The sequence below is a fragment of the Procambarus clarkii genome, chromosome 84, assembly GCF_040958095.1.
Source record: "Procambarus clarkii isolate CNS0578487 chromosome 84, FALCON_Pclarkii_2.0, whole genome shotgun sequence".
Taxonomy (NCBI): domain Eukaryota; kingdom Metazoa; phylum Arthropoda; class Malacostraca; order Decapoda; family Cambaridae; genus Procambarus; species Procambarus clarkii.
Window position 1 is genome coordinate 21,765,929 of NC_091233.1, and position 24,817 is coordinate 21,790,745.

The following is a 24,817-nucleotide window of genomic DNA, read 5'->3' on the forward strand; positions in this document are numbered from 1 at the left end:
TGTAGTTTCGGTGTGTGTTTGGCGGGAGGGGTCCTCTTCCCCCCCCCCCCCTCCCCGGCAACCACAAGGCCTGGGGGAGAGGCGAAGTCCCTAAGCTAACATTTCCCTCTCTATCAACACAAATATATAATTGAATTGAACTGCCAGGGGAAAGGGCCAAGCCATTACGACAATATAGCACTGGGAAGGGGTCAGGATAAAGATTTGGGATGGGACGGAGGGAAGGGAATGGTGCCCAACCACTTGTGGACGGTCGGGGGATTGAACACCGACCTGCATGAAGCGAGACCCGTCACTCTACCGTCCACCCCCAAGTGGTTGGGTAACTAAAATATATATAAAATGGTTATTTGGTCCATTTCTTTCACAGGAGTTATGGCAATAATAATGGTTAGTACAATGGAAACATCTTTTTGCATTTTGTTTGTCTTATAAGACAGCAGAGCAATAAGCTGCTTCACACGGGAGACATCTCCCGTCATGCAGGGTGCAGTCGCACCTCCACAGATCTCCAGTATCAGCTCTTGATACTGGTAATGGCTCAAAAGGGCCACCACTTACGGGCTATTCATGCCCGTGCCACCTCTTGGGTGGCTTAATCTTTATCTTTATCTCTTTATCAGCTGCTTCAGCGACAACAATGATGATTTTGGCAACTGCATGCAGGGAAAATACTTGCATATAACCCTTACCAAGGCCCCCCTGGAGCCGGAGGGAGGACAAGCCACCGGCTTCCTGTCCTCATCGAGGCCACTAGTGTTTAGTGTCTCTCGGATAAATTCAGTATGCGCATTGGGCCATGCCCGTGGGGCCCCGGTGTCCACCTTCCTGTGAGGGACCATTTGGGGAAGTGGTACCCCCTTAATGAGGCAGTCCGGTCTCCTAAGGTTTGCCAAAGTCAAGAAAACTTAATTTAACGTAGTCTCTCCTAATCTACCAGAGGACCCAGAACAGAAAACGGGACAGTACGCCACTTTCGTCAGCCGCTTCCATTTTCTAGTACGACAATTTTTGGTCGTATGTAACGTTTACGAGCGGAAAGCGACGTTCTTTGTAGGAGGACAGGTTGTAGGAGGACGGGCTGTAAGAGGACAAGGCTGTAGGAGGCCGGGCTGTAAGAGGACAAGGCTGTCGGAGGCCGGGCTGTAAGAGGACAAGGCTGTCGGAGGCCGGGCTGTAAGAGGACAAGGCTGTCGGAGGCCGGGCTGTAAGAGGACAAGGCTGTCGGAGGCCAGGCTGTAAGAGGACAAGGCTGTCGGAGGCCAGGCTGTCGGAGGCCAGGCTGTGTCATTCTACTTAGATCAGCAACCGGCTGTAACCCCCCCCAGGGGTCCCCCCCAGGGGTCCCCCCCACGTACACGACCCCCCCCAGGGGTTCCCCCACGTACACGACCCCCCCCAGGGGTCCCCCCCCACGTACACGACCCCCCCAGGGGTCCCCCCCCACGTAAACGACCCCTCCCTCCGGGGTCCCCCACGTACACGACCCCGGGGGTCCCCCCGGGGTCCCCCACGTACACGAACCCCCCTCCCGGGGATCCCCACGTACACGACCCCGGGGATCCCCACGTACACGACCCCGGGGGTCCCCACGTACACGACCCCGGGGGTCCCCACGTACACGACCCCGGGGGTCCCCACGTACACGACCCCTGGGGTGAGGGTTCTCCCATATATAAATACAGAGCAAGGGTCTTTACTCTATAAATGGCTCTGCTCTCAAAGCTTTCACAAACATTTACCTTACTGGAGTTATGACTTCAGCTGCGAACGCCAGACGCCGCCCCCCCCCCCAAGACGCCAGACGCCGCCCCCCCCCCCCAAGACGCCAGACGCCGCCCCCCCCCCCCCAAGACGCCAGGGCCCCACCCCCCCAGACGCCGGCCCCCCCCCAGACGCCGGGGGGCCCCCCCAGACGCCAGGGGCCAACCATCCCCCCCCCCCCCCGTCAGACGCCAGGGGCCAGCCATCCCCCCCCCCCCAGACGCCAGGGCCCCCCCCCAGACGCCAGGGCCCCTTCCAGACGCCAGGGGCCAACCATCCCCCCCCAGACGCCAGGCCCCCCCCCAGACGCCAGGGCCCCCCCCCCAGACGCCAGGGCCCCCCCCCCCAGACGCCAGGGCCCCCCCCCCAGACGCCGCCCCCCCCCCAGACGCCAGGGGCCAACCATCCCCCCCCCGTCAGACGCCATATAATATATGAAAACTATCATTATAACAATTTGAAGCAAAACCGCCTTCGTTATAATGAGACAACTCCCGTCACCAATATTACGCTCCATGATGACTTGAGACTTGAAGGAAGGGGAAAGAGAGAGAGAGAGAGAAAGACAGACAGACAGAGAGAAAGAGTGAGACACAGAGAGAGACTTATGAATGCTGCCACCACCCTGTTGTTTACATAACAGTTATGCTAAAATATCAAGATCAGGGAACCGGTAGAGAGAAGGACAATTAGATGTTAACTACCGCTGGGTTATCTTGAGGTTATCTTGAGATGATTTCGGGGCTTTAGTGTCCCCGCGGCCCGGTCATCGGCCAGGCCTCCATCCCCAGGAAGCAGCCCATGACAGCTGACTAACTCCCAGGTACCTATTTACTGCTAGGTAACAGGGGCATTCAGGGTGAAAGAAACTTTGCCCATTTGTTTCTGCCTCGTGCGGGAATCGAACCCGCGCCACAGAATTACGAGTCCTGCGCGCTATCCACCAGGCTACGAGGGCTCCTCAAGGGTTACCTAGAAGATGTGACGGACGAGACTAAATGACAAGATAATCCTGACTCCTTCGCTCGAGTGATCCCAAACCCACCTAGGTCCAGGTGGGTTTGGGATCATATATAGCATCCCCCCGTATAATCCCCACTGTACATGGGGATTATACGGGGGGGGGGGGGGCAGAACATTCCCCACACAAGTATTGATACCACCCGCCCCGGGGAAGGGGGGGGGGGTAAGGGGGCGGTTACACCTGACTATTAGAGCACTTAAGAGCTCATTGGCACCAGGTCGTAGGATGCCAAGATCAGTACAATTCACACAGGAGAGGTTCATTGTTCAAATGTTAGTTTATTTAAATCCTTATAGATGGTTTGTCCTGTGGTTCCCCTAGTTGAGGCAAACGGTGAGGAACATGACAAGGACAGTGTAGAACTTCCCAACAGTGTTCACTGTTAGGATAGTTAGGGGAGGTGGGATAGAGAGATTTACAGGTAGTTGATCACTAGTAATCCCCCCTTGCTGCCGTGTTGAGGGGCTTCCTTATATCAACAATATATACTTATAGGTCCACCAGTATAGAGGGTACAGCATACCCTCTAAGGGTATTCTGTACCCTTAGAGGGTATTCTGAGATATTCTGTCTAAATTCTGAGATGTTCAGAATACCCCAGGAATAATGTTCCCAATTACCAGCCCGTCCTCCAAAAATGGGCAGGTAAATGTAACAGCCCCATAAGTGCAATTATGTACTATGTATGACAGTCAGGAAATGTACTTATTACACTTAGTATTAAAACATACTGTCAATTCGAACGCATTTTAAAACCTAACTAGAAGGCATCCATCAGTCTCAGAAGACTATGGAGTTGTGCTCTGGTTGTCGGTCTGGAGTGGCCTCTCCAGGGCGCAAAGCCTGGGTAGGTCGATATGGAGAAGTTGTTACCCATGCAGCAAGTCCCCTAACTGAGCCTAACCTAACCCAACACGTCCAAACCTAGTGGTTTTCGTCGTAGCGTCTCGCCTATGACTTAACCACACTGTTTGGAACACTTCCTGAATACCTCTATAGTCAACTGACCTCATAAAACTCACTTTTTTCCCCTACGCTACCTACTGTCTTCGTGAAGAGGGGTAGTTAGGAGGGGAGGGGACTAGGAAGCAAGGAATAATAAATAATTTATTCACAAAAAGATAGAGTGGGTTTGTGAGATTACATAAGCTTGGTATCTAACACAATCGACTTGAGAATGGTCCAGGACGGACCGAAACGTCGTCGTCCCTTCACCTTCTAGTGTGTGGTCTGGTCAACATACTTTAGCCACGTTATTGTGACTCCTCGTCTGCATATGGAAAGGTACATTATAGCAAGGTTTTATATCAACAAAACTACAATATAAATTAATATAAATTAACAGAGGTGATTACATTGGTAAAGATATGTCTTAAGTACTGAAATTGCGCCAGTGGGTAGTACAAGATACAGTGGGAGTTTGAAGCACAAGGTAGGAAACTTAGGATGAAATTAGGTATTTTTTTGGTTTTATTTTTGAACAAGGCATAGGTTGGGCAATTTTTTAATTCGTCAGGGAGCGAGGTCCAAAGACTGGGTCCTTTTATTTGCTTGGAGTGTTTACACAGATTCAGTTTGACTCTGGGGATATCAAAGATTTATTTCTGGCGTGGTGCTCATGGGTTCTATTACACCTATCAAGGAAAAGTTTCAGATCAAGATTAGCATTTAGGAACAAGGTTTTGTGCATGTAGATAGCATACGAGAATGTGTGGAGCGAGTGTATGTTTATCATGTTAAGAGACTTAAACAGAGGGGCTGTGTGTAGTCTGAAGGCAGTATGTTCTGTTTTTTTCTGGGTGATTATAGGCTTGTGGTAATTTGCAGTGGTTGAACTATATGTACAGATACCATTCGTAAGATAGGAATAGATTAGCGCGTAGTATAATGATAAGGAGAGCAGAGTGGGGAACATAACATATGATTTTAGAGAGTATACCCACTGTTTTAAATTTTTTTTACTGTGTTGTATGTGGGTGCTGAAGTTCAGTATCTTGTCTATGTACAGGCCAAGGAACTTCCTCTCATTTTTATTGCTAATGTTAACATTGAAGTCTTTTCGATGTTTAGTGTTAGTTGACACCCATGAGTGGACTTTAAATTCATTACTGACAAAATTATTTAGTGTGGTGGTGGGGGGGGTGTTAGGGTCAGAACAGATGAAGGTGGTAGTATCGTCAGCATATATCATAGGTTTAAGAATGTTAGAAACATTTGGCAAATCATTGATGTATACAAGAACAAGGAGAGGTCCTGAGATGGTGCCCTGTGGCACCCCTACTGTCAATGGTAGAGTGGGGGGGGGGTTATGTTATTGGTGGCTGGGTCCTTAGTGTCCGTCACCGTGACAGGAACGAATATAGTTCAGAGCAACAAAGAAAGATCAAGATCAACAAAGTAAGGTGTGGGGGAGGGAACAGCTGTGGGGCGAGGGCGGCTATTGCTGGTAATGCTGCCACTTCCACTCTTCCCTCCCCTCCCCTCCCCCTTCTTCCCCTTCCTTTCCTACCCTTCCTCTCTTCCACTTCTTGCCCTGCCCTGCCCTGCCCTGCCCTGCCTTGCCCTGCCCTGCCCTGCCCTACCCTGCCCTGCCCTACCCTGCCCTGCCCTGCCTTGCCCTGCCTTACCCTGCCTTACCCTACCCTGCCCTGCCCTACCCTGCCCTGCCCTGCCCTACCCTGCCCTACCCTGCCCTACCCTGCCCTACCCTGCCCTGCCCTTTACCAATATTCTACCTATTCCCACTTTCTTAACCCCTTTCTTTATCTCATATCCACTATGCCTCCCCGTCCACCCGTCTCCCTCCCTCCTGTCTAAGGACAGAACTGTGCCTACGGGGTCGAGTTTCAGCTCCTGGGCTACGCCTTCTCAAGTTTGTAAAGGCGTTCACGAGAGGAGAGACGAGGCTGAGAACAAATTTATGCTCACCTGCGCCATAGTTCTGCTTAAGGAGAAACGCATTAGTCTGCATCCTAGGCTCACATCCCACGGTCCCGGGTTCGATCCTTCAGCGAGACAAGAGACGGTTATCTTGAGGTTATCTTGAGATGATTTCGGGGCTTTAGTGTCCCCGCGGCCCGGTCCTCGACCAGGCCTCCACCCCCAGGAAGCAGCCCGTGACAGCTGACTAACACCCAGGTACCTATTTTACTGCTAGGTAACAGGAGCATAGGGTGAAAGAAACTCTGCCCATTGTTTGGGCACGGTTGGGCAAATTTCCTTTCATCTCATGCCCTGTTCGCCTAGCATTAAGTACCTGAGAGTTGGGGAACTCCCTGGGGGGGGGGGGGAGATCTCGATTGCTTAGTAAGGCAAATACTAGAAATTTGTAGTTCCTTTAACTGTCCAATCAGAGTACAGCGAGGGCGAATGGGGGAGAGGGGTCGTATCCCCCCCCCCTATTTGGCAATTGAGTCCGCCAGCCTGTACTCACCTAGTTGTGCTTGCGGGGGTTGAGCTCTGGCTCTTTGGTCCCGCCTGTCAACTGTCAATCAATAGGTGTACAGGTTCCTGAGCCTATCGGGCTCTATCATATCTACACTTGAAACTGTGTATGGAGTCAGCCTCCACCACATCACTGCCTAATGCATTCCATTTGTCAACCACTCTGACACTAAAAAAGTTCTTGCTAATATCTCTGTGGCTCATTTGGGCACTCAGAAATGCAGTGCCCAAATGCACGCATTTGGGAACGCACGCGCACTGTGTGTGCGCGTGTGAGTGTGGGAGTGTGTGCGCGTGTGAGTGTGTGTGTGTGTGTGTGTGTGTGTGTGGTGTTGTGTAGTATTGCGAGGCGGGACTCACCACTGCTACCTCTCACTAGTCAAAACATAAAAACACTCTTGTCTAGCAGGCCTGGCACGCTGCCCCCGGCCCTGATTCCCACCAAGCACCTACCCAACCAGTCACGAAACCTGTACATCTTTCAACAATCATGGCAGCTTCGATTTATTAAAAAAAAACAGTCGATGCGCTCAGAAACGCTAAGAAGTTATTTAAAACAAAAAATAACCTTGAATTATGAAGTTTCGAAACTTACAAATTGAATATAAACACAGCTGCCATGATTGTTGAAAGGTATACCAATGTATATATGTATACCAATGTATATGTATCACGCAATTGTGATTTCTGAGAGTAATGTATCCACGTCTTTGACCCAGTCAGGTGAAAAGTATCTATAAACTAAATCTAATTTGTAAACAAAGATAACATTCATGTTTATTAAAATTGAAATAAGTTTGAGGTAAAATACACACAGAGGGATGAGGTAGCTCAAGCTATTCTCACCCCGTTCAGTACAACGTGTTAATACATACATAGACACACATCACAAATAAACATATTACAATTCATGTTTATGTACATTATATGTAGGTAAGGAACCCCCCCCCCTCCCACGAGGGCTCGTTTGGCCAAGCGCCTACCTACATGTCACTTTGATTCACCTGTCGTGTGCCTTGATATATAAATTATTATTATACACGCTCACGGTTTACGGGCTCGCCATAGCCCGTGCTACATGGACACTCCGTCCTGAATAGCTAAATCTTTAACAACAACATAACGCTCACGGCATCCGAGCACCGCTCCTGTGCCAGGTAAGTTACGGGCTCACCATAGCCCGTGCTACTTGGAACTTGTTCCGAGTAGCTGAATCTATAACAACAACAAACGCTCACGGCACACACAGAGACTGGTCACCTGTCTAGGATACACGACAAGCACAACGAGGCCCACGACGACGGAAGCGACGAGGTGGCCAGATTCACCAAGTTACGTAAGCACTTACGAATCTGTCCATCTTTTCTCAATCTCTGGCGGCTTTGTTTACACTTATTAAACAGTTAATGAGCTCCGAAGCACCAGGAGGCTGTTTATAACAATAACAACAGTTGATTGGCAAGTTTTCATGCTTGTAAACTGTTCAATAAATGTAACCAAAGCCGTCAAAGATTGAGGAAAGATGTACACGTTCGTAAGTACTTGCGTAACTGCTTCGTGAATCTGGCCCCAGGTGGTTATCTTTGTTATCTTGAGATGATTTCGGGGCTTTAGTGTCCCCGCGGCCCGGTCCTCGACCAGGCCTCCACCCCCAGGAAGCAGCCCGTGACAGCTGACTAACACCCAGGTACCTATTTTACTGCTAGGTAACACGGGCATAGGGTGAAAGAAACCCTGCCCATTGTTTCTCGCCGGCGCCCGGGATCGAACCCGGGACCACAGGATCACAAGTCCAGCGTGCTGTCCGCTCGGCTCCCTGGATAGTGTACGATAACTCAAGAGTCCCATGTACGCCGGTGATGCGGCCACTTGGATGGCTGAGGTACAATAATGGCAGGGTGAGTACCTCCACACTATGGGGTGGGGGTGGGGGTGGGGGGTAGGGGAATGTGGAGTGTACTTAAGGCCCTTACCACAAGGGTGTGGGTGAGTGTCACGGGGTTGGCTGACAGCCAGGGAGTGACGAATGGCAGCTGGCAGACAGACAAGGAGGTAAGCTAAACCTCACACATAATAGGTAGGGAGCACGTATATAGATTATACCAGATTATACACATCCCAGACTATAAGGCGCGTCTGGGATCATCCTGGACGGAGGTTCGAACCCTGGTGGATTTGTTCGTACAGATACAACATAAGGGGAGGGGGATGTGCCCCCCCCCCCAACATGGATACCATCCAGTTGAATAGATTAAGGACAATCTACAGTGTGCAGGCAGTAATCCTGTCACCTGTTTCTCGGGCCGGGTCTTATATATATATATATATATATATATATATATATTATATATATATATATATATATATATATATATATATATATATATATATATATATGTCGTACCTAATAGCCAGAACGCACTTCTCAGCCTACTATGCAAGGCCCGATTTGCCTAATAAGCCAAGTTTTCATGAATTAATTGTTTTTCGACTACCTAACCTACCTAACCTAACCTAACCTAACTTTTTCGGCTACCTAACCAAACCTAACCTATAAAGATAGGTTAGGTTAGGTTAGGTAGGGTTGGTTAGGTTCGGTCATATATCTACGCTAATTTTACACAGGACCACAGGATCACAAATCCAGTGTGCTGTCCGGAATTGGAACATTGGCACACGGGTAATTCACCATAGATGGGAAAAATCCATGCTTAAAAAAAACATAAATGTATAACCAGGTAATATAACTGGACTGTATAGTGTCCCACTATCTTGTCATATCTGAGATCCTTCACCACAATACCTCACACGACAACCGCTCCTGTGCCAGGTAAGTCCACTACGGGCTCACCATAGCCCGTGCTACTTGCCCCGCTCCTGTGCCAGGTAAGCTACGGGCTCACCATAGCCCGTGCTACTTGCCCCGCTCCTGTGCCAGGTAAGTCCACTACGGGCTCACCATAGCCCGTGCTACTTGCCCCGCTCCTGTGCCAGGTAAGTCCACTACGGGCTCACCATAGCCCGTGCTACTTGCCCCGCTCCTGTGCCAGGTAAGTCCACTACGGGCTCACCATAGCCTGTGCTACTTGTCCCGCTCCTGTGCCAGGTAAGTCCACTACGGGCTCACCATAGCCCGTGCTACTTGCCCCGCTCCTGTGCCAGGTAAGTCCACTACGGGCTCACCATAGCCCGTGCTACTTGCCCCGCTCCTGTGTCAGGTAAGCTACGGGCTCACCATAGCCCGTGCTACTTGCCCCGCTCCTGTGCCGGGTAAGTCCACTACGGGCTCACCATAGCCCGTGCTACTTGCCCCGCTCCTGTGCCAGGTAAGTCCACTACGGGCTCACCATAGCCCGTGCTACTTGCCCGGCTCCTGTGCCAGGTAAGTCCACTACGGGCTCACCATAGCCTGTGCTACTTGTCCCGCTCCTGTGCCAGGTAAGTCCACTACGGGCTCACCATAGCCCGTGCTACTTGCCCCGCTCCTGTGTCGGGTAAGCTACGGGCTCACCATAGCCCGTGCTACTTGCCCCGCTCCTGTGCCGGGTAAGTCCACTACGGGCTCACCATAGCCCGTGCTACTTGCCCCGCTCCTGTGTCAGGTAAGCTACGGGCTCACCATAGCCCGTGCTACTTGCCCCGCTCCTGTGCCGGGTAAGTCCACTACGGGCTCACCATAGCCCGTGCTACTTGCCCCGCTCCTGTGCCAGGTAAGTCCACTACGGGCTCACCATAGCCCGTGCTACTTGCCCGGCTCCTGTGCCAGGTAAGTCCACTACGGGCTCACCATAGCCTGTGCTACTTGTCCCGCTCCTGTGCCAGGTAAGTCCACTACGGGCTCACCATAGCCCGTGCTACTTGCCCCGCTCCTGTGCCAGGTAAGCTACGGGCTCACCATAGCCTGTGCTACTTGCCCCGCTCCTGTGCCAGGTAAGCTACGGGCTCACCATAGCCCGTGCTACTTGCCCCGCTCCTGTGCCAGGTAAGCTACGGGCTCACCATAGCCTGTGCTACTTGGAACTTGTTCCGAGTAGCTGAATCTATAACAACAACAACATTCTTCATAGACTAATGAAGAGAAAATATTACAAGTGTTGTAAGTCTACTATTTGTAGCTTTAGCATTTGGTGTGCCATTTCACGGGCTATTCGTGCCCGTGCCACCTCTTGGGTGCCTTAATCTTCAACAATCAATATACCATTGCCTAACAGATCCTGGAATTTGAGGGGGGGGGGGGGTAGAAATAGCCTAAGCTACTGAACAAATCCACAAGGGCTGTGACGAGGATTCGAACCTGCGTCCGGGAGCCTAAGCTACTCTATCCCTTTGAGATGTATTTCTTCCTTGTCTCAAACATACTTAACGCAGGCGTCTCAGGCTGCTCAGAAAGTTCAGGAGGTACCGAAGCGAATTTTGGTTGTGGGAGATTCCCAGGCGAGGTATTTAGACAGAACGTTTTGTGCCAGAGATAGGGGGAACAGGGGGGGGGGTTGGGCCTCGTAGCCTGGTGGATAGCGCGCAGGACTCTTAATTCTGTGGCGCGGGTTCGATTCCCGCACGAGGCAGAAACAAATGGGCAAAGTTTCTTTCACCCTGAATGCCCCTGTTACCTAGCAGTAAATAGGTACCTGGGAGTTAGTCACCTGTCACGGGCTGCTTCCTGTGGGTGGAGGCCTGGTCAAGGACCGGGCCGCGGGGACACTAAAGCCCCGAAATCAACTCAAGATAACCTCAAGATAACAGATTAAGGGTTTGTTAACCCTGGCCCCTGTGGCCGACTACGTGAAGTTGAGAGGCGGGATCGCAGAGCTGGAGCTCGAGCACCACTAGGCGCGGGTAATCACCGCCGCAGGTGCGCGCCGCTCACAATAAACGCGCACTGAACGCAATTTAACATATCCTGTCGGCGCTGGTGGGAGAGTGTGCGCACGCGCAGGGGCGTCCGCACCCACCCGGCTCCTGTAATGATCTCCGTCACGCTTACCCTTAACCACCTGTCTTCATCAGCCACACCACCGCCACCACCTGTGTATGGAGGGCCCCCAGCAGCAGGGAGTGTGACGGAAGGGAGCCCACACAGCAGCAGGGGGTGTGATGGAAGGGGCCCCACACAGCAGCAGCAGGGAGTGTGGCGGAAGGGGGCCCCCCACACAGCAGCAGGGAGTGTGACGGAAGGGGCCCCCACACAGCAGCAGAGAGTGTGACGGAAGGGGCCCCACACAGCAGCAGGGAGTGTGACGGAAGGGGCCCCCACACAGCAGCAGAGAGTGTGGCGGAAGGGGCCCCACACAGCAGCAGGGAGTGTGATGGAATTGGCCCCACACAGCAGCAGGGAGTGTGATGGAATTGGCCCCACACAGCAGCAGGGAGTGTGACGGAAGGGGCCCCACACAGCAGCAGGGAGTGTGACGGAAGGGGCCCCCACACAGCAGCAGGGAGTGTGATGGAAGGAGTTTGTCTCCTGTGGATTCCTTCCCATGTTGGTCTCCGAATGCATGATAGAACTGATGAGTTGGCCAAGACTTTTGCTCGTAAAGAGGGAATTGATTACCATCTTGGACTGCATTTGAGCAGCCTGAGGGCAGCAATATTCCGGGAACATCAACTAAATTTCGGAGACTTGAGGCAAAGTGAAATTCACACCAGTTGCTCCATCTATCATCATTCTATTATGCAGGAAGTACCGCACGTGTATGGGTCATCCAATAATGTTAGCAGACTTCTAGATGTTACCACTGCTAGGCTTAGGCTAGGCTACAAGTACCTCTGGCAGTTTGTAACATCTGCTGATGAAGATTTGACTAAATGTAATCTCTGTCAGCAGAACTATTCGCATACTTTGCGTCATTATATAATGGAATGTGAACAAATCGCGGAATTTAGAGATAACACCATCAATAGTGTCCAAGAAATGTGTAAGTACTTCATTCATAATGATGTGCTGCCCGAAATCTTAGCGAAGTATCCAAAATTTGCTTACTGTAGGTAATGCATACACATGACTGTAAAGCTGCCGCCCAGTTGGGTGGGTGTGGAGTACATGACTGTAAAGCTGCCGCCCAGTTGGGTGGGTGTGGAGCACATGACTGTAAAGCTGCCGCCCAGTTGGGTGGGTGTGGAGCACATGACTGTAAAGCTGCCGCCCAATTGGGTGGGTGTGGAGCACATGACTGTAAAGCTGCCGCCCAGTTGGGTGGGTGTGGAGCACATGACTGTAAAGCTGCCGCCCAGTTGGGTGGGTGTGGAGCACATGACTGTAAAGCTGCCGCCCAGTTGGGTGGGTGTGGAGCACATGACTGTAAAGCTGCCGCCCAGTTGGGTGGGTGTGGAGCACATGACTGTAAAGCTGCCGCCCAGTTGGGTGGGTGTGGAGCACATGACTGTAAAGCTGCCGCCCAGTTGGGTGGGTGTGGAGCACATGACTGTAAAGCTGCCGCCCAGTTGGGTGGGTGTGGAGCACATGACTGTAAAGCTGCCGCCCAGTTGGGTGGGTGTGGAGCAAGACTAGTAACTGTGTGACTCACCATAGATGTAAAGTGCCTTGTATAGTGACTGTTGTGAGCCTCTTGTTGAATCACTTGATACAAAAGATTATTGATGTGTGTATTTGTGTAGGATATTGTACATGTGTATGTATGTATGTATGTATGTATGTATGTATGTACACGTATGTATATGTGTACGAGTATATATAACATTAATAATTGTGTAACTAGCGTCAAAAGATTGTTATTTGCTTAGCTAAACGAACTAGAGGGTTCAGTTCCTGAACCGATTATGTGCCTCTAACCCTTTACACCACCGCCCACAGGATGGGGTGCATAATAAAGAAAAATTGAATTCTCTCCCGTTGGATTGGAATGAAGCAGCGATGACGTAGAGGGCTACAAACTTGGCTCAGGTCATAGCCCCCACTCTGACCATGACGTAGAGGGCTACAAACTTGGCTCAGGTCATAGCCCCCACTCTGACCATGACGTAGAGGGCTACAAACTTGGCTCAGGTCATAGCCCCCACTCTGACCATGACGTAGAGGGCTACAAACATGGCTCAGGTCATAGCCCCCACTCTGACCATGACGTAGAGGGCTACAAACATGGCTCAGGTCATAGCCCCCACTCTGACCATGACGTAGAGGGCTACAAACATGGCTCAGGTCATAGCCCCCACTCTAACCATGACGTAGAGTGCTACAAACATGGCTCAGGTCATAGCCCCCACTAACCATGACGTAGAGGGCTACAAACTTGGCTCAGGTCATAGCCCCCACTCTGACCATGACGTATAGTGCTACAAACATGGCTCAGGTCATAGCCCCCACTATGACCAGGACGCAGCCAGGGCAGACTCATCCAGATGAATGTTATTTCCTGCTTACAAAAGAGCGACTGGAGACCCGCAGACCCGAAGCCTGGCCGGCTCTCTCACTTGTAAGGAAGCGGGTTAATGCTAAATGCGGCTTGAAAGGCAGTCTTTATGGCTTGGCTGAAGGACGAGACGACCTATAGGCACCTGGGTCCACCAGGGCGCCCCTACCAGCATGAACAGTGCCATCTTGTCAGGCCTAATACTCGGTGGCTGTAGGCTTAACGGGAGTCATATGTCGGTGACCAATAGCCAAAAAGGCTTCGAGTGGTCCGAGGCCTGAGGTGGGGAGGGAGGGAGGGCACTGGGTGGGCAGAACCGGTTGGGCAAGTTGGGGGTCACGTTGGAAATTTTATTCTACATTTTAATTTCATTTTTTGATTTGTTTATATACTAGGAATTGGTTATCTTGAGGTTATCTTGAGATGATTTCGGGACTTAGCGTCCCCGCGGCCCGGTCCTCGACCAGGCATCTTTTTGTTACCCATCCCCAGGAAGCAGCCCGTAGCAGCTGTAACTCCCAGGTACCTATTTACTGCTAGTTAACAGGAGCATCAGGGTGAAAATAACTCTGCCCCTTTGTTTCCGCCTCCACCGGGGATCGAACCCGGAACCTCAGGACTACGAATCCGAAGCGCTGTCCATTCAGCTGTCAGGCCCCTTAGTGTAGTGTTAGAGATGGCCAAACTTATGGAGCACGAATTGGGCAGTTGTCAGCGATACAGTTCTCACCTAGTTGTGCTTGCGGGGGTTGAGCTCTGGCTCTTTGGTCCCGCCTCTCAACTGTCAATCAACTGGTGTACAGGTTCCTGAGCCTATTGGGCTCTATCATATCTACACTTGAAACTGTGTATGGAGTCAGCCTCCACCACATCACTGCCTAATGCATTCCATTTGTTAACTACTCTGACACTGAAGAAATTCTAATGTCTCTGTGGCTCATTTGGGTATTAAGTTCCCACCTGTGTCCCCTTGAGCATGTTCCACTCGTGTTGAATAATTTGTCTTGTCTAACCTGTCAATTCCTCTGAGAATTTTGTAGGTGGTGATCATGTCTCCCCCCTTACTCTTGTCTTCCAGAAAGCTGAGTGTCATCAGTGTCACCGTTGCTACGGACCTTTGTACTCACGCTCCCTATAACATCAACCAACACTGTACGCTACTCCATAATGTAGTGGTGTCACCGTTGCTACGGACCTTTGTACTCACGCTCCCTATAACATCAACACTGTACGCTACTCCATAATGTAGTGGTGTCACCGTTGCTACGGACCTTTGTACTCACGCTCCCTATAACATCAACACTGTACGCTACTCCATAATGTAGTGGTTTTATATCTTAGTGAAGTCATAGTCACAGTGCACACCCTTATAAATATTTTACCTCATTTTCCTTAGGTTCGGTTAATTGCTGCCGTTTGATCTAGGGACGGGAGGTCCGGAGCTGGGTGGTTTGCTTACAGTTCAAGTTAAAGATTTAGGGACCACGAGAGCAGGGGTGCCGGATGGGAATTAACCGAATTTTCCCTCGAGCGGTAACACGCTCGAGGACACGAACAAGGGGACACAGGTGGAAACTGAGTACCCACATGAGCCACAGAGACGTTAGAAGGGCCTTTTTCAGTGTCAGAGTAGTTAATAAATGGAATGCATTAGGAAGTGATGTGGTGGATCGACTTGAGAATGGTCCAGGACGGACCGAAACGTCGTCGTCCCTTCACCTTCTAGTGTGTGGTCTGGTCAACTTACTTTAGCCACGTTATTGTGACTCCTCGCCTGCATGTGGTGGAGGCTGACTCCATACACAGTTTCAAGTGTAGATATGATAGAGCCCAATAGGCTCAGGAACCTGTACACCAGTTGATTGACAGTTGAGAGGCGGGACCAAAGAGCCAGAGCTTAACCCCCGCAAGCACAACTAGGAGAGTACACAAAGCCTTACGGCTATAGTGACGTCGTCTGTCTGTGGGAACACACGCGCCATATGGGGAATAAACACACTGATGGGCAACCCTTTCTCCTAAGGTTCCCCAACGTCCAGAAACTGTCGTACTAAAATGCCCTTATCCCAACCTACCAGAGGACTTAAAACAAAAAATACGGGACAGTGTGTGTCAATTTCGCGACCAGCCAGCATTTTCTATTACGACGATTCTTGGCCTCAGTGTATACGTCAAAAATGAGAAATTTTATGAGGAGGACTCAAGAGTCCCTCAGGGAGGCAAGCCCCGGCCCCCAAGAGTCCCTCAGGGAGGCAAGCCCCGGCCCCCAAGAGTCCCTCAGGGAGGCACCGGCCCCCAAGAGTCCCTCAGGGAGGCACCGGCCCCCAAGAGTCCCTCAGGGAGGCAAGCACCGGCCCCAAGAGTCCCTCAGGGAGGCACCGGCCCCCAAGAGTCCCTCAGGGAGGCACCGGGCCCCAAGAGTCCCTCAGGGAGGCAAGCCCCGGCCCCAAGAGTCCCTCAGGGAGGCAAGCCCCGGCCCCCGCACATCACAGGGCAGCCAAACAAACATGCAGGTGTCTGACCCCGTCCGCCCATCCGAAGAATCGCCCAGAAAACTAAATCTGTGACTCCATGAGACGCGCGCCAAGCGTCATATAACGATCCGAACCATTGAGAGGAATGCCAGTGTCGAGACCCACCGGGCCAACATAGCGTACCTGCTTGGAGTTCTGGGAGTTCTTCTACTCCAAGCCCGGATTGAGGTCAGGCTTGACTTGTGAGAGTTTGGTCCACCAGGCTGTTGCTTGGAGCGGCCCGCAGGCCCACATATACCTGGTTGATGGGGTTCTGGGAGTTCTTCTACTCCCCAAGCCCGGATTGAGGCCAGGCTCGACTTGTGAGAGTTTGGTCCACCAGGCTGTTGCTTGTCACGTGTTCCGGCGCCCTTGGGGACAGCAGGCGTCTTGACAGACCCACGTCGTCAAAGCTGAACCAGGCTGAGGTCCTGCCAGGTCAGGTTTCTTTACACAGCGATAACGGGATTCATTAAAATAAATCATACTTTCATAAAGTCTAAGACCCTAGTCGAAGTCTCTCGACTCGTGAAACACCAATGAAGTAAAGCTTACAGAACGCTGCCACTCTCGCCATCTATCTTCATTGTGACCACTAATATGTGCTTAAAGAGCCACCCTGTTACCCCCTGATGTATGCATAGTGGGGGTTTCAAGTATCTTCTCATTTGTTTACCAAATGTAACACAGAGTTCTTGTCCGTGTGAGCGGCTTGTCGCCCTAACCACAGTTTACGGCACTCCGCCTTCCTCTTGAACGCGGCCCCACTCTAAGTCTTCACAACAGCCTCAGATCAACTTTGATCAAAATAACCTTCCCAGCAGAAATTGTCAAGTGTTTCACATAGACCAGATTATGTATTTAGCTAAATGTGTATAGATTTAATACATTCTGGATATTTGTGACTTTATATACACTATTCAAGTATATTTATTGAGATAAGAGAAAATACTTCTCAAAAGGATAGAGGAGTTTAGGTTATTTTTAAGAAATAGCCTAAACTACTATTTCTATTTTAGGTTATTTCTAAGAAATAGCCTAAACTACTATTTCTATTTTAGGTTATTTCTAAGAAATAGCCTGAATAGAAATACACACTATTTAGTATGTATTAATACACACTAAACGTGTTTATACAATTTGTATAACTGTAATCATGCTCTTTATTCAATTTTTATTAGGATACATATAATTCCCAATATTAACAAACATAATTATATTAAATCTTATTAAATTATATCATAAAAATTATGATATAGACGGAAGTCCCTGGGAATATAACTACACACACACACACACTAGATTTTGAAAAAAAAAAAACAAAATTCTTCAAGATGTCGGAAACCAAATAAATTACAGTATAAAGACCGAGAATTACGCTCATGTGTCTCGTTACCGAGGGGCTAAACGAGGGGGGGGTAGGGGGGGGTGTCACTTAATCTATTTTCAGCCCAAATCTTAAGTTGTGTGAATGTCGAGAGACCACCTGCACCCATGATGCTTCAAGGCTCCTCCGTCTGTCCTGCCTCACCCCCGCATTCCCCCTCACCCCTGCCCTCCTTCCAATCTTCCTCCTCACCCCTGCCTGCCTTCCAATCTTCCCCCTCACCCCTGCCTGCCTTCCAATCTTCCCCCTCACCCCTGCCCTCCTTCCAATCTTCCCCCTCACCCCTGCCCTCCTTCCAATCTTCCCCCTCACCCCTGCCCTCCTTCCAATCTTCCCCCTCACCCCTGCCCTCCTTCCAATCTTCCCCCTCACCCCTGCCCTCCTTCCAATCTCACCCCTGCCCTCCTTCCAATCTTCCCCCCTCACCCCTGCCCTCCTTCCAATCTTCCCCCCTCACCCCTGCCCTCCTTCCAATCTTCCCCCCTCACCCCTGCCCTCCTTCCAATCTTCCCCCCTCACCCCTGCCTTCCAATCTTCCCCCTCACCCCTGCCTTTCTTCCAATCTTCCCCCTCACCCCTGCCTGCCTTCCAATCTTCCCCCTCACCCCTGCCTGCCTTCCAATCTTCCCCCTCACCCCTGCCTGCCTTCCAATCTTCCTCCTCACCCCTGCCCTCCTTCCAATCTTCCCCCTCACCCCTGCCCTCCTTCCAATCTTCACCCTCACCCCTGCCTTCCAATCTTCACCCTCACCCCTGCCTTCCAATCTTCCCCCCTCACCCCTGCCTTTCTTCCAATCTTCACCCTCACCCCTGCCTTCCAATCTTCACCCTCACCCCTGCCTTCCAATCTTCCCCCCTCACCCCTGCCTTTCTTCCAATCTCCCTCCTCACCCCTGCCCTCCTTCCAATCTTCCCCCTCACCCCTGCCTTTCTTCCAATCTTCCCCCCTCACCCCTGCCCTCCTTCCAATCTTCCTCCTCACCCCTGCCCTCCTTCCAATCTTCCTCCTCACCCCTGCCCTCCTTCCAATCTTCCCCCTCACCCCTGCCTTCTCTCCCTGCATCTATTCTCTGTTATAATAATTGATTCACAATATTTAACCCACCGACCTCTGGAGGAGGGGGGGGGGGCGGTGTTATCCAGGCTATATATAACCTGGATAACCCCCCCCCCCCTCCTCCTTGGAGTGGGGGGACCTGCTGCATGGGTAACAGCTTCTTCCCCGTATACCCTGGCTTTGCGCCCTGGAGAGGCCACTCCAGACCGACAACCAGAGCGCAACTCCATAGTCTCCCGAGACTGATGGATGCCTACTATATACTATATAAAAAAACATTAAAGACACATCTAGGAATATAAGCCTGGCAAGGATTTTGGGCAAGTTTCCTTACACCTGATGCCTCTGTTCGCCTAGCAGTAAATAGGTACCCGGGAGTTAGTCAGCTGTTGTGGTCTGCGTTATTAGGAAAATAAGACTAGCCGATTTCCTGTCCTTGACAATGTAACGGGGGGTGGGGGAAATTGCTCTATCTTGTCCATTATTCCACCCCCCAGTTAACTAACGAGGCCGGGGGAAACAGCTCTCTCTAGTCCGTTATCCCGTCCCCAGTTAGCTAACTATTCTAGAGCACTCCCAGAGCTCCTAAGGCAACCTCTCTCGTTCAACACCTTGTAACCTAGGTATTTGACTACCTAGGTGCTAAGACTACAAGGCGCCGTCACTTGATCAGTTACCCGAAACTCTAGAGAGAACTCTAGAATACATAATCATTGCCACAAACGTATAAGAGGAAACGAAAGGAAAGAAATGAATAGTGAAGTAATTAGTGAGGGCTTGGGGGTGAGAGGGAGAGAGGTGGGAGGAGCGAGGAGGGTCATTAGTTGAAAGTGAGAGTTTAGAGAGGGGGTGGAGGGAGAGGTGTAGATAGGTAGAAGTAGAAGAGTAGATAGTAGACGTAGAAGAGTAGATAGTAGAAGACGAAATGCTGCCACCATCCATTCATGATCATTACATACAAGACAAGGAATGGAACTTGCCTGTATCACAAAATATTCTCAAAAGATGTTATTACCATGAGTTCATTATTAGTATGTTCCCTCTGTACCATGTATCATTCTAAACCATGTACTCATTAAATCATGAAACCAATAATCACAGAGGCTTTCTCAAATCCTCAACTCAAAGCTCTAGGGAACAAAGTTAAACACAATTTAAATAATAAATTCATAATTATATTTCACATGAAGTATCATAATTTAAAATTCAATTAAAATGTTCCAGTTTAATATGCAAAGTGAGTCATCATCCAAGAATTCGAGAACCCTACAACTTGACTGCCCCTGATCATCACACAACACTTGTAAAACACGACAAGTCACCTTAATGTTCACTCACCGAGGACTGAGTCTAAGTTGAATAGAGAGGGGGGGCGGTTTGTAGTTGACGGAGACTCCCGCCCTGCCGGCCGACAGCCTCCACCTGCTCTGCTCTCCTGACTGCCGTTCTGTCTGTTCTGTCTGTTAATGCTCTCTGCTCGATAGTTCTCCGAGTATTTATTGGGGAACCTAGTAGCTAACTCCGCCCACAAATAGATAGCCTCCGGCACTACCAAGCCACTCCTTAAACGTCGGCATGTTTGAAGGCTACCAGACTACAATTATCAGCTTAGCGGAAGCAAGGTGAAATTGTCATGATCTGACCTCAGGTCACTTGAGGTCATTAACGCTTTGAGGTGTGAGATCTCAGGCAGACAACTGGCGCCTCTCAGATCCTTGTCTGTGACTCGTGTACTCTATATATATTTTAAATAAACTAACCCAAACACTTTTACAGTGTTACATCTCCCCTTCTCCCCGAAAATAAAGTTTTTGCAACACTGCTAAAGCAAGCTAGCTGTGTGCGACAACTTTATTAACGAAAAGAATACATCCTAGCTAAACAAATATACATCATCCTACTCTAAAAAATGAAATATATAGACAGACGTCCATTGTCTCTGGCTGGGCGACGTCACTGCTTGGTCTTGTAGATAATCCTGTACCACATTTCTTCAACACAACTGCCTCCGTCGCTTCTCCGTCGTTAACGCACAACAACACTTGGTCAACCCGAAAGCCGTTACTACTTGAACTGCGCACAGGACCGTGGAATTCGGTTGTCCCAGCTGATCTGTAATTGGCCCTACGTCAGTCACCATGAGAGACGTATATTGGGGTTCTTCACAGCTATAGGGACTACAAGTTTCGAGACCTTCATATAGTTGCCAACAGTAGAAATCCCATCCTACTCTTCTTCCTCCCTGTTGCTCCAGCACGCCTCCTTCAGAGAGCTACTTCTGACAGCCACATCAAGTCCGCATGACACAGGAAGAATCACTCAACAGAGCAACATGCTTGTAGGAGGGGCGGCCAGTCAAGGCAAACGATCCTGTCTTGCAATTACGCTCCATGCAATGATGCTGATACCAGCAAGGGACACGAGGCATCGTGTCTCACTCAGCTTGTCTTATCTTCTTCTTTCTTCTTTCTTCTCTCTTCCTTCTTCTCTCTTCCTTCTTCTCTCTTCCTTCTTCTCTCTTCTTTCTTCTCTCTTCCTCCTCCCATGGGTCTTTGACAAGCGACCTGGGGTCCATTGGGGTCTGTCCGTCCTGGGGTCCACTGGGTAGACCGATGTTGGTGGGACAGACTGGAGTCGTTGTTGCTCCTCTTCCATTTTTACTGGGTCGTCTGGGGTCGTCTGCAGAACGACCTGGGGTCCACTGGGGGTCCGCTGGGGTCCGTCCGTCTTGGGGTCCAATGGGTAGACCAATGTTGACCAACCGAGAGGGCTGCATCTTGGGGTCCCCTGGGGTGGTGATGGTGGTGGAGCCATGACCTCCAGGTAGTGGGCTGGTCGTGGTGGTGGTGATAAACGCCCCTGAGTGTGGTACACAGCAGCCGTCTCCCTCTTCTGTATATGCGTCGCGCCTCTCCTCTGGCTCCCACCTGTGAATTGAACATAAAGGCGACAATACCGTGTTCCAACATGTTGTGTGACCCTGTAGTTTGTATAGGGTTACACAGTCATCTCATACTGCTCTCCTCCTGGCAACAACTACACTTAAATTTTTTTAAAAATAATCCAATTAACTCTGAATGATACTGACTTGGTGGAACATAAGACAGTAACAGAGGAAAGTTAGAGAAGAGAGAATAAGGTCATCACTACTTTTAACTTGTCACACACAAAAAAATCAATACTAATAGACAAACACTAGCCTCACTTAACTGTACCTTTCCTAATCTTAAGTACATAATTAACCATTACTCCCACCCTTAACCTACAGCCACCTACGTGACCCAGAGTGTCTCCCTAGCTTCTCCGCCGGTCAACAACCCCAAACTGTTGCCACCCCTGTGACCAGACTATCTAACGTCGAGCGTCCCCAACGTGAAGTCTACTGACATACTAAGGCTCCCCCTAGCATGCTGTACAAGACCAGTACACCTCGGGTTATTGCGTTCAAATGGAGTAAAACAGTCGATCGCAATAATCTGAGCAGAACCACTACTTAAAAACTACACCTGCCACTCCCCACTGACCTGGAGACCAGCGGTGGCTGGGTGTCCCCGTGGGACATGCGAGGTCACCTGTCACACTCAGCTGACCTGCACTACCAACACCGCTAAGTTCCCAAATCACCAAATCTTATTACTAACATAAATCACTACACACGCAAGTTCTGGTGAACATTCCCTGAACACCACAAAACTCACAAAATCACTAAACACAACACCAGAGAATCACTATCTCCTAACCTGAAAAAAGTTCGCTAACTCGCGAATAATAAACACCTGTCAAGATCTCCCTGATAGCGCCTGAGCGGCAAAAGACACGTGGGACTGAACAATGTTAAAAGAACACCAACTACCTACAACATTGTTCAACACCGCTGCCAACATTGTAACGGGGGGTGGGGGAAATTGCTCTATCTTGTCCATTATTCCACCCCCCAGTTAACTAACGAGGCCGGGGGAAACAGCTCTCTCTAGTCCGTTATCCCGTCCCCAGTTAGCTAACTATTCTAGAGCACTCCCAGAGCTCCTAAGGCAACCTCTCTCGTTCAACACCTTGTAACCTAGGTATTTGACTACCTAGGTGCTAAGACTACAAGGCGCCGTCACTTGATCAGTTACCCGAAACTCTAGAGAGAACTCTAGAATACATAATCATTGCCACAAACGTATAAGAGGAAACGAAAGGAAAGAAATGAATAGTGAAGTAATTAGTGAGGGCTTGGGGGTGAGAGGGAGAGAGGTGGGAGGAGCGAGGAGGGTCATTAGTTGAAAGTGAGAGTTTAGAGAGGGGGTGGAGGGAGAGGTGTAGATAGGTAGAAGTAGAAGAGTAGATAGTAGACGTAGAAGAGTAGATAGTAGAAGACGAAATGCTGCCACCATCCATTCATGATCATTACATACAAGACAAGGAATGGAACTTGCCTGTATCACAAAATATTCTCAAAAGATGTTATTACCATGAGTTCATTATTAGTATGTTCCCTCTGTACCATGTATCATTCTAAACCATGTACTCATTAAATCATGAAACCAATAATCACAGAGGCTTTCTCAAATCCTCAACTCAAAGCTCTAGGGAACAAAGTTAAACACAATTTAAATAATAAATTCATAATTATATTTCACATGAAGTATCATAATTTAAAATTCAATTAAAATGTTCCAGTTTAATATGCAAAGTGAGTCATCATCCAAGAATTCGAGAACCCTACAACTTGACTGCCCCTGATCATCACACAACACTTGTAAAACACGACAAGTCACCTTAATGTTCACTCACCGAGGACTGAGTCTAAGTTGAATAGAGAGGGGGGGCGGTTTGTAGTTGACGGAGACTCCCGCCCTGCCGGCCGACAGCCTCCACCTGCTCTGCTCTCCTGACTGCCGTTCTGTCTGTTCTGTCTGTTAATGCTCTCTGCTCGATAGTTCTCCGAGTATTTATTGGGGAACCTAGTAGCTAACTCCGCCCACAAATAGATAGCCTCCGGCACTACCAAGCCACTCCTTAAACGTCGGCATGTTTGAAGGCTACCAGACTACAATTATCAGCTTAGCGGAAGCAAGGTGAAATTGTCATGATCTGACCTCAGGTCACTTGAGGTCATTAACGCTTTGAGGTGTGAGATCTCAGGCAGACAACTGGCGCCTCTCAGATCCTTGTCTGTGACTCGTGTACTCTATATATATTTTAAATAAACTAACCCAAACACTTTTACAGTGTTACAACAACGCGAACACCATTATTTAAGTTTTAAATTCCAAGAGAATGTTTGTCCAAAGTTGGAGGTCAGATGCTCAAAGCTAGCCTCACCCAAATTTGTAGGTAAACTGGTGTGGGGTACGGGATGAACATAGGTCTCCCCCGACCAGCCTAAGTAATGTTTCAACAGCGTGTAACCCAATACCCCGGAGCAGTTTTCACAGTGTGAAAACAATCTGGGATAAAATAGGGAATGTGATGTCCGTAGAGTGTGAATTACTGGGATGCTACTCCCGCCGTTTACCCGCACAATCAGTAAATACATTTTCCCAACTAAGGGGAAGCAGGGGTGGGTGGGGGGGACGAAGAGAGGCACAAGAGATCCATACACTTGTTTCAGTTCTTCTTAAACATTATATATAGTATAGAAATGTATTATTTCTAAGGTTGTCAATCAGCTTTAATTTATGATACTTTATAAGTAAATAACTAAGTAAATAGGTACCTGGGAGTTAGACAGCTGCTACGGGCTGCTTCCTGGGGATGTGTAACAAAAAGGAAGCCTGGTTGAGGACCGGGCCGCGGGGACGCTAAGCCCTGAAATCATCTCAAGATAACGTCAAGATATAACACCTACCATACTGCCTTCTCGCTAAACAAAGGGTTGAATGAGCAACTATATCAAAAAGGCTGGAGAAGTTTAATCAAAATATACACGACAACCTAACCTCATGAAAGTTGGTATATATAACAGTTCTCACATCTCCCCCAAACCCATAACCCCCACCCACAACCCCTCCCCCACCACCACAACACAACCCCTCCCCCCACCACCACAACCCCTCCCCCACCACCCACAACCCCTCCCCCACAACCCCTCCCCCCACAACCCCTCCCCCACCACAACCACCCACAACCCCTCCCCCACCACCCACAACCCCTCCCCCACCACCCACAACCCCTCCCCCCACCACCACCACCCACAACCCCTCCCCCCACCACCACCACCCACAACCCCTCCCCCACCACAACACACAACCCCTCCTCCACCACCACCACCCA

General features: G+C 49.9%; 1 protein-coding gene across 2 annotated transcripts in view; it reads right to left on the reverse strand.

The window, feature by feature from the left end:
* Positions 1–24,817, reverse strand: part of LOC123774896 (protein amalgam) — a 91,814-nt gene that overhangs the window by 46,189 nt on the left and 20,808 nt on the right. The window lies entirely within an intron of this gene.